The sequence below is a fragment of the Bubalus bubalis genome, chromosome 2 (assembly GCF_019923935.1).
Source record: "Bubalus bubalis isolate 160015118507 breed Murrah chromosome 2, NDDB_SH_1, whole genome shotgun sequence".
Lineage (NCBI taxonomy): Eukaryota > Metazoa > Chordata > Mammalia > Artiodactyla > Bovidae > Bubalus > Bubalus bubalis.
In genome coordinates this window covers 14,448,708-14,458,753 of record NC_059158.1, presented here as the reverse complement: position 1 = coordinate 14,458,753, position 10,046 = coordinate 14,448,708, and the positions used below count along the sequence as shown (strand labels likewise).

Sequence of the window (10,046 nt, the reverse complement as noted above, 5' to 3'; positions counted from 1 at the left end):
AGTAGAGAAAGAGTGTCTCAGGAAAAGTAAGAGACACAGGAAGAGAAAGCCTGAGCCACAGAGAAGACATTAGAGGCTGCATCTATATCCATCACAGAGCAAAACACACCAGCGGAGCCACATCCTGAGACAAATAAAGCTTTCATGGGTCCTTGTGGACCTTCAGGGACCTTTGTGAACTTTCTGTTCATCTTTGTGGACTAATGGCCTCATACTCTGTTTTTCCAAGACATTTCCATGAAATAACTTAAAACAAGCCCATTAAGTTTTTCCATGAAATAACTTTAAACAAACCCATTAAATTTTTTCATCATTAGGTATAAATGCTGCTATTCTCTTTTGGTATCAGTTATGCAGGCTCTTGGGCTTCCCTGGTGGCTCAGTGGATAAAGAACATGCCTGCAATGCAGGAGATGGCAGGTGACGCATGTTCAATCCCTAGGTCGGGAAGGTCCCCTGGAGAAAGAAATGGCAACCCACTCCAGTATTCTTGCCTGGGAAATCCCAAGGACAGAGGAACTTGGCGGGCTACAGTCCGTGGGGTCTCAAAGAGCTGGACACGACTTAGTGACTAAACAACAACAGGAGTACAAGAAGGTAAACAGTAACTCACTAAACTGTGGCAAATAATGAGGTAATAAATTCTCTGTCACTAGAAGAATTCAAGCCCACCTGAAGAAGAGACCACCTCTTCAAAGAGCTATAGAGGGGATTTCAGGATCAGAAGGGAGAATGCAGAGTGGATTCCATCACGAAAGCAGTCATTCGTTTATTTCAACTTCTGGTATGAAATAGAACACTTGAAATTCAAACCTGAAATGCAAACAACAATTTCATTTTCTAAAGGCCTGTGAGTGAGAATAAACTAGCAATTTTATTGGTTTGGTTATTGCTTATTATTATCATTTAAGTTGGTTTTATGTTACTTTTAAGGTTCACTAGCATGTATGTTTTGGAGAAGGCAATGGCACCCCACTCCAGTACTCTTGCCTGGAAAATCCCATGGACGGAGGAGCCTGGTGGGCTGCAGTCCATGGGGTCGCTGAGGGTCAGACACGACTGAGCGACTTCACTTTCACTTTTCACTTTCATGCACTGGAGAAGGAAATGGCAACCCACTCCAGTGTTCTTGCCTGGATAATCCCAGGGACGGGGGAGCCTGGTGGGTCGCCGTCTATGGGGTCGCACAGAGTCAGACACGACTGAAGCGACTTAGCAGCAGCAGCAGCAGCATGCAAATTTAGCCTTAATACAAATCAAAAAATAATAGGTCTATTTAATAGCTGAGTAATATTCCATTGTGTGTATGTACCACAGCTTTCTTATCCAAAAAAGGATGGGGAGGGAGGTGGGAGGAGGGTTCAGGATGGGGGACACATGTACACCCCTGGCTGATTCATGTCAATGTATGGCAAAAACCACAATATTGTAAAGTAATTAGCCTCCAATTAAAATAAATAAATTTAAAAAATAACGAACCATTTAAAAAAAAAAAATGATAATAGGTCTAGAGCGTCATTGGTGGCTCAGTGGTAAAAGAACCTGCCTGTTGGTGCAGGAGACACAGGTTCCGTCCCTGATCCAGAAAGATCCCACAGGTAGGCATGTGCACCACATCTACTGAACCTGTGGGTTAGGCTCTGGGAACTGCAACTACTGAGCCCATGTACCGCGACTACCGAAGCCCTTGAGCCCTAGAGCCTGAGCTCGGCAACAAGAGAAGCCACCGCAATAAGAAGCCAGGGCACTACAATAGAGAGTAGCTTATGCTCTCCCCAACTACAGAAAAGCCCATGCAGCAAGGAAGACCCAGCACAGCCAAAAGTAAATAAATAAATAGAATTATACATTAAAAAAAAAGGTCCAGAAAAGAACATTCTTTTGAATGTTTGTGCCAATTGCCTAGAGAAGGCCTGGAAGTCACTGGGCCTGTCCTTGAGGTATAAGGGTCATACTCATGGACTTGCCAGGGATGTCCCTTCTGATTAGCATCAGATAAAAAGCCATGGGGCCGTTATGCATAGAGTGGGATTTTTTTTTTTTTTCAAGTCTAAGGGAATCCGTATTGAATGCAGATGCTGTAATTCCAAGGTTTCAGTTTTGACTCTTTTCATGCCAAAGTTCTTACAATTGTTGGAATTTGTTCAGAACAGCTGAACTTTTGGATGTGAAAATATGGGTGTAAATTCTAGTTTGTTCAAGTTCTCAGTGTAAAACCATTTAATGTGCTTCCATTGGGAATTTTCAAATATTTGTTTATGAATTTTTGTGTAAGACTCTAGATAAGTAGAAAGAAAAAAGGACATCTAGTGATAAAGAGATGTGAAAACTATTCTACTTGTGCTTATGAGATTTTTTAAAAAATGAATGCATCCTGATTGCACACATTTATAGAATTAACTCTGCAATACTTGCTATGTGAGAAGGGTAACTTCTTGAAAGACTCAGTAATTTTTACAAAATTATCTTAACTAGCTAAGTACTAGAGAAATCCAGATTATGGATTAATGTCTCATCCAGGTGAGACTTTATCCTCCAGTTTTGCTACTTGTGAAATAAAATGTTTCCTGGGAAATCATAGTAGAGTACTTTTGTTCCTAAGCGGCCACCAGGGAAATAAATAAATATTACTTAGTCATACAGCACCATCATGATCAAAAACATTTCTTAGGTAACTGCACGGAGAGGTAGCTTTTGACCATGTGGGGCAGATGCACCAGCCTCTGGAATCAAAACTTGAGCTCTGTGAGAGGAGAGGAAGAAACAGTGGAGGGGTTTCATGGCACATGAGTGGTGCACTTGGAGACAGGAGGCGGTGAGCAGTCCTGGAGTCACCCCAGGCCTCTTGCTTGGGTGGCACATGAGGGTGTAATGCTGCTCCCTTGGGCGAGGAAGCTGGTCGACAAGAGAGGCTTGTGTCTGCATTTGCCAAGTTTCTTTTAGATGGTAATCAGAGCATTCTCTAGCTTTGCAAGTTGGGAGGATGTAGAGGCCTGGCTCAGAGCAGTTTTTGGAATCAGGCTGACTTAGGTTTGAATGTTTTTTCCCCTGCCACTTATTACCTGTGTGCCCCGACACTGTATCTGTGCCTCGGGTTTCTTAGCTGAAAGATGGAAAGTGCCTACCTGATATGGATGTTGTGATAATAAATGAGATGATACATATTGAGATAATAAATGAGATGATCAAGCACTGACTGATCCAAGGCACATGGTAGGTTCTCAGCAAATAGCAAAAAGCAACTCATGACACACATAAGACACACACAGGAAGAAGTGTACACACAACAACGCCAGTAGCTGCTGCTGCTGCTGCTAAGTCGTGTCAGTCGTGTCTGACTCTGTGCGACCCCATAGATGGCAGCCCACCAGGCTCGTCCATCCCAATGCCAGTAGCAGCCCCTGGGGATAAGTGGAAAAGCAGGGTATCCAGAAATGGGTCAGATGGAAATGAAGACAATGGTTGATTCCAAGTAAAAACCGTGGAAGAGGCAGGATGACAGAGAAGTGAAGATTCTGGAATCCTACTGCCTAAGTTCAAGTCTCTGTTCTATTACTTAACAGATGTATGGCTGGGACAAGTCACTTTGTCTCTCTGTACTGCAATTCTATCTGCCTCACTGAGCTGTTGTGAAAATTAAAGATTACCCATCTCCTGGGTTTTTGTGTATTTAGAATAGTACCTGGAACTAAGTGGTTTGAAAGAAAAGATAAGCATATATTAGATTGCCTTTACTTATAAGACAAAAGAAAGGCAAATGATAGATTACATGCTGTGAAAAACATAACATAGTGTTAACATCCAAAATATATGTGCTCATCAGTTCAGTTCAGTTCAGTCACTCAGTTGTGTCCGACTCTTTGCGACCCCATGAATTGTAGCACGCCAGGCCTCCCTATCCATCACCACCTCCCAGAGTTCACTCAGACTCACGTCCATCAAGTCAGTGATGCCATCCAGCCATCTCATCCTCTGTCGTCCCCTTCTCCTCCTGCCCCCAATCCCTCCCAGCGTCAGAGTCTTTTCCAATGAGTCAACTCTTTGCATGAGGTGGCCAAAGTACTGGAGTTTCAGCTTTAGCATCATTCCTTCCAAAGAAATCCCAGGGCTGATCTCCTTCAGAATGGACTGGTTGGACCTCCTTGCAGTCCAAGGGACTCTCAAGAGTCTTCTCCAATACTACAGTTCAAACCATCAATTCTTTGGTGCTCAGCTTTCTTTATAGTCCAACTCTCACATCCATACATGACTACTGGAAAAACCATAGCTTTGACTAGATGGAACTTTGTTGGCAAAGTAATGTCTCTTCTTTTTAATATGCTGTCTAGGTTGGTCATAACTTTCCTTCCAATGAGCAAGCGTCTTTTAATTTCATGGCTGCAGTCACCATCTGCAGTGATTTTGGAGCCCCCAAAAATAAAGTCTGACACTGTTTCCACTCACTTGTAAAAAAAAAAAATTAATATCTCAATAGAAAAATGGACAAAGGGCATGCATGAGTGGACAATTTATAGGGAAAAAGTCCAAATAGCCAATAAATTTGTGAAAAGATGATTCATCTTCTTAGTAATCAGGAAAATGCAAATTGATGTGCCAGTGTAATTAAAATTTTTTTCACTCAACTATTTGCCAAAAGTTAAGAAATAGCGCTAAAACTCAGTGCTGGTTAGAAAATGGGAAAGGGGCATTCCATTTATTGCTGGTGGGACTGGGAAACACCATAGCCTTTTTGGAAAACAATCTAACAACATTTATTTCTATTACAATTACATGTATTTTAAAATACATCATTTTAAATATACCTACTATAATCACTTTTACTTTAAAATACATGTAATTGGCCTAGGAATGCCATTCTTAGGAAGCTATTCTATAGAAACAAAATTCAACTTTTAAGGACATGGAAACAGGGATTTTTCAGCAACACGGTTCATAGTGGTATTTTTTGTAGTGCGTACATGCGTGCTCAGCCGCTTAATCATGTCTGGCTCTTTGTGACCCCATGGACTGTAACCTGCCAGGCTCCTCTGTCCATGCAATTCTCCAGGCAAGAATTCAGGAGTGGGTTGCCATGCCCTCCTCCAGGGGATCTTCTAGATCCAGGGGTTGAACCCATGTGTCCTTTGTCTCCTGCTTTGCAGGCGGATTCTTGCGGCTGAGCGACTGGAAGCCCTTTTATAGTGCAAGTAACCTCAGTTATCATTAGTAGAGAAATGATTGAATGAGTTGATGAACACATAACCATAGAATACAATGTGTCTATTGAAGAGAATGAGAACTATATCCATTCACCAGGGGGGATATTTATCCCCCCTGCTTTGCTAAGTGAGAAATCAAATAACAAGGAGACTAACCTAGTATGAATTCATTTTTGTAAAAGAAAAAATACAAAAAGGAAAATTCTTACGTATACTTATAAACATTTGTATGTGTTCATATGGCTATGAATAAAGACGTGTCTTTAACGCTGAAAACTGGGAGGCAGTGATGCTAGAGAGAAGGAGGAGGTGAGAAGGAATATAAATCAATACAAAGAGGGAATTCACCAAAATTCCAACAACTAAATAAATACCAAGTAGACTCCTGGCAGTTCTCAACTATACACACTGGAGTGATTAGGTGGTAAAAACAGTTTCTGTGCAGGCTGAAGGCAGAAGACCCCCTTCAGAAAGATGCCTGCTGGTGGTACCTGGTGATTAGATACTTTCGTTTACACAAGATTTCTGGACGTTGCTACTTGGAAATCCTACCATGACTCAAAGCGCCCATTCTCTTTATCCTGTTTCTCTCAGGACTCAGCAGAGTGCTGTGCCCAGGTGGATCTCTGTAAATGGGACACTGCTGTGGAGGAGGACAAGGACGCAAAGCAAGAGAGATGAATGTGGATGGGGTTGGGCGGTCTCCCTGTGTCCTGGTTCTCCCTCTCTGGGGCTCAGCTCACAAAACAGAGTCTGCTGGGCTTCCTGCCTGGAGGCAGCAGAAGGAAAGGCCATTCCTGGACATGATCTCAATAGGTGTATTGAGTCTTTGCACAAAAAGTGAGTTTGGAGCTGGCAAGTGCTCTGTCCAGCGGCCTGAACAGAATGAGATGGGGTGATCAGGCAGCATTTTTTTCCGGCTGTGCTTTGGCCACAGGATGCAACAGCCTTGGATTTGTTTCCAGGGTAGGGAATCCTCGAGGCCTGGTATGCTGGTATGCCTTTCATGTGCTTTGTCGGATTCAGCCCCAGGACGGAGGTGGAGGGCTGACAAAAATGTCTATCAGGTGAAGCAAAAACCATCTTTGTGAGGACAGCAGCACTGTAAGGAGAATCTCTGCTCACGGCAGCAAAGCTGGAGCCAAACCCTCCTGTTCCTGTAAGTCTTGGTCCCGACAGAGATCCGCCCCCCTTCTCATTGTCTCCCTCCTGCACGCCCTCCTTTGTGCAGTGGTCTGAGTTCATTTGTTTGGATTCTTTTCATTGCAGATTTCAATTCAGCCATCAAACTGAATTCTGCTTGAAGAGGAGGGAAGGAAGAGTGCTTCCATTTCTTGTGGTCTAACTGGGGAAATAAGACCCATGTACAGAAGCACTGCCCTTCCCAAGGACCACGTGTAATTCTTGGGACCCAATACAAGCTAGGAACCTGAGGGGGCAGGGTGGGAGAATTTCTGAACAATCTCAAAGATTGGAGTTTGTTTTTGATCGTATTTGTGGAACAGCCAGAGAAGGACTGCATCACATCGCAGGTGCCTGTGAGGACATGCCTGGGCCATCTGGACCTCCAAGGGCTGAGGGAAAGGAGAACAGCGGAGAGTGTGGGGAGGTGTGCTGGTCACTAGGTAACCTGGGTGGGGTAAGAGCATTCTGTCTGCGGGGATCTCCACCCTGTACAGGTGTGACCTTAGGCAACTCGTTTCTCCTCATTGGACTTCAGTTTTCTTATCTGCGAAATGAAGGGGTAAGGTCTTAAGGTTTCCAAGGTTCTTCTCAATTCTCATTCTGTGAGTTATCGTGAGATAGTAGGAAATGGTTAAATCAAGGAAAGAGCTAAGGTAGAAAACGAGCAAAATATGTAAAGCAAGGACGCGCTAAAGAAGTTAGTTATTGCCTTTCTTGCCCCATTCCTACTCCTTCCTCCAGAAACAACCTCCAAAGAAAAAGCAGATTTGTGCCTGTTTGGACAACCTGTAGCAGAAGACAGTGAAGCAAAAGAGACTTAAACTGAAAATAATCTTGCCATTAAATGCAAGATTCGTGACATCCAGGAGCTCCTGAGCCTGTGGCATCTTCAAGGAGACCCAGCATGCTTGGAAAATTGCCTGATAAAAATGCCGCGTCCCTCTGCACAGGTTCAGACAATCCCTAGTCACGTCAGTTTTTTTATGCTTCCTGGGGCCCTTCTCTTATGCATTAGCATTTTCAGAAGGTTACAGGACTCAGATCCATTAGTCAGATACCCCCTGCCCTCACCAAGTTGTGAGGGGCTGGAGAGAGAGAAGACACAGGGCAATGAACTCAAAGGAGATTCACACCCCTGCCCCACATTCTTCTCGGAGCTGGAAAAAGTCTGTGTCTTTCGTGGTGAGAGAATGGGTTACGACCCCTTCAGACACTGTCTCCGGAGAAGCAAAGTTCACAGGCAGCAGAGGAGGGGGCCCTCAGTCTGAGGGACCCGGGCAGCTGACTCCACCTCTGTCCTTGAAGAGACTTTTTTCTTGCTTCTCTAGACACTTGCAGGCACCCTGGTGAGTTGACCCCAGGGACTCACATCTCATTTCACGACCAGCCCTCAGGCTGTCACATTCTCTTCAACTTAAGCCCCTCCTTTCATGAGAATGACCTAGAGGTGACCCTCTGAAGGAGACAGTGTGTCTCTGGTGTTTGGCGAAACAGATAACTATGGTCTGTTCTCAAGAGTAGCGAGGAGGGATGAGGGGGAAGCACAGACACATGGGTGCCTCTGTCTAGCTATTCAGGAGTTGAACTAAAACACTGATTTGAGAAAAGAGTAGCTCAGAGCAGAGCAAGGCTCTCATGCTGTCTGAGGGAAAGTGATCACGAAACAAAAGGTTTTATGTGCTCGGTCACATTCGACTCTGCGACCCCAAGGACTGTAGCTTGCCAGGCTGCTCTGTCCATGGGATTCTCCAGGCAAGAATGCTGGATTGGGTTGCCATTGGGTTGATCTTCCTGACCCAGGGATCAAACCCCCACCTGCAGCGTCTCCTGCACTGCAGGCAGTCTTTACTGCTGAGCCACTGGGGAAGCCCAAAAGGTTTTAAGTCAGGACCAAATTTGACTTGATAGGAACGGGTAACTTCTTTGAACCAGACAATAAGTGGATTTGGAAATAAAGACAGATTAAAAAAAAAAAATCTGCTTAAAATAAACCTGGGAGGAGAATAGCCTGGATGTGAGTCCTTAATAGAGGTATCTAGAAGAAATTAAGTAATTATCTTTTTCTCATCTGGATAAGGCTAGGGAAGGTATTGATTCTCTTTCTAGGCAAATGCAGGTTCATCAGCATGAACTCATTTACACTGTGTGCAAGGAAGTTGTCTCCTTTCACATGTATAGTGGTTCACAACAGGCTTTAGGATAAGAAACCTGGGGCTCTCCAGCAGGATGGGTTTGGGAGGAAAAGTGTGGAACAGGAGGTCATTATAAGACTCTTGCTATTTAACATTAAGATCGTGAGAGCCTGGACCTGCCATGGTAGCGCTGGGACTGGAGAAGAATTTGTTACAAGTCAAAAAGTATAGAATTACTGGCCTTGCAGAAAAGCTCCTCAGTGAGAAAGAAAAAACAGGCAAAATGTGGGGGAAATACTTGCCATAAATATGATGGACAAAAATGAATATTCTAAATATAAGTGACAAATAGATTCAAGGGATTAGATCTGATAGACAGAGTGCCTGAAGAACTAAGGACAGAGGTTCATGATATTGTACAGGAGGCAGTGATCAAGACTATCCCCAAGATAAAGAAATGCAAAAAGGCAAAATGGTTGTCTGAGGAGGCCTTACAAATAGCTGAGAAAAGAAGAGAAGTGAAAGGCAAAGGAGAAAAGGAAAGATATATCCATTTGAATGCAGAGTTACAAAGAATAGCACGGAGAGATAAGAAAACCTTCCTCAGTGATCAGTGCAAAGAAATAGAGGAAAACAATAGAATGGGAAAGAGTAGAGATCTCTTCAAGAAAATTAGTGATACTAAGGGAACATTTCATCCAAAGCAATGGCACCCCACTCCAGCACTCTTGCCTGGAAAATCCCATGGACGGAGGAGCCTGGTGGGCCGCCGTGTATGGGGTCGCACAGAGTCGGACACGACTGAAGCGACTTAGCAGCAGCAGCAGCAGCAAGGGAACATTTCATCCAAAGATGGACACAATAAAGGACAGAAATGGTATGGACCTAATAGAAACAGAAGATATTAAGAAAAGGTGGCAGGAATACACAGAAGAACAATACAAAGAAGATTTTAATGGCCCAGATAAACACGATGGTGTGATCACTCACCTAGAGCCAGACATCCTGGAAAGTGAAGTCAAGTGGGCCTTAGGAAGCTTCACTATGAACAAAGCTAGTGGAGGTGATGGAATTCCAGTTGAGCTATTTTAAATCCCAGAATATGATGCTGTGAAAGTGCTGCACTCAATATGCCAGTAAATTTGGAAAACTCAGCAGTGGCCACAGGACTGGAAAAGGTCAGTTTTCATTCCAATCTCAATGAAAGGCAATTCCAAAGAATGTTCAAACTAGCACACAATTTCCCTCATCTCACACGCTAGGAAAGTAATGCTCAAAATTCTCCAACCCAGGCTTCAGCAGTGAACTTCCAGATGTTCAAGCTGGATTTAGAAAAGGCAGAGGAATCAGAGATCAAATTGCCAATATCCACTGGATCATCAAAAAAGCAAGAGTTCCAGAAAAACATCTACTTCTGCTTTATTGACTATACCAAAGCCTTTGACTGTGGGGTCACAACAAACTGTAGAAAATTCTGAAAGAGATGGGAATACCAGACCACCTGACCTGCCTCCTGAGAAATCTGTATGCA

The 10,046-nt window shown here is 43.7% G+C and overlaps 1 long non-coding RNA gene across 1 annotated transcript in view; it reads right to left on the bottom strand.

Moving 5' to 3' along the window:
* Window positions 1–475: 475 nt before the first annotated feature.
* The window catches only part of LOC123329156, a 57,639-nt gene continuing 48,068 nt past the window's right edge, over window positions 476–10,046 (bottom strand). Inside the window, exon 3 of the long non-coding RNA XR_006544354.2 lies at window positions 476–813. This is a non-coding gene — a long non-coding RNA (uncharacterized LOC123329156). The remainder of the gene's footprint in view (window positions 814–10,046) is intronic.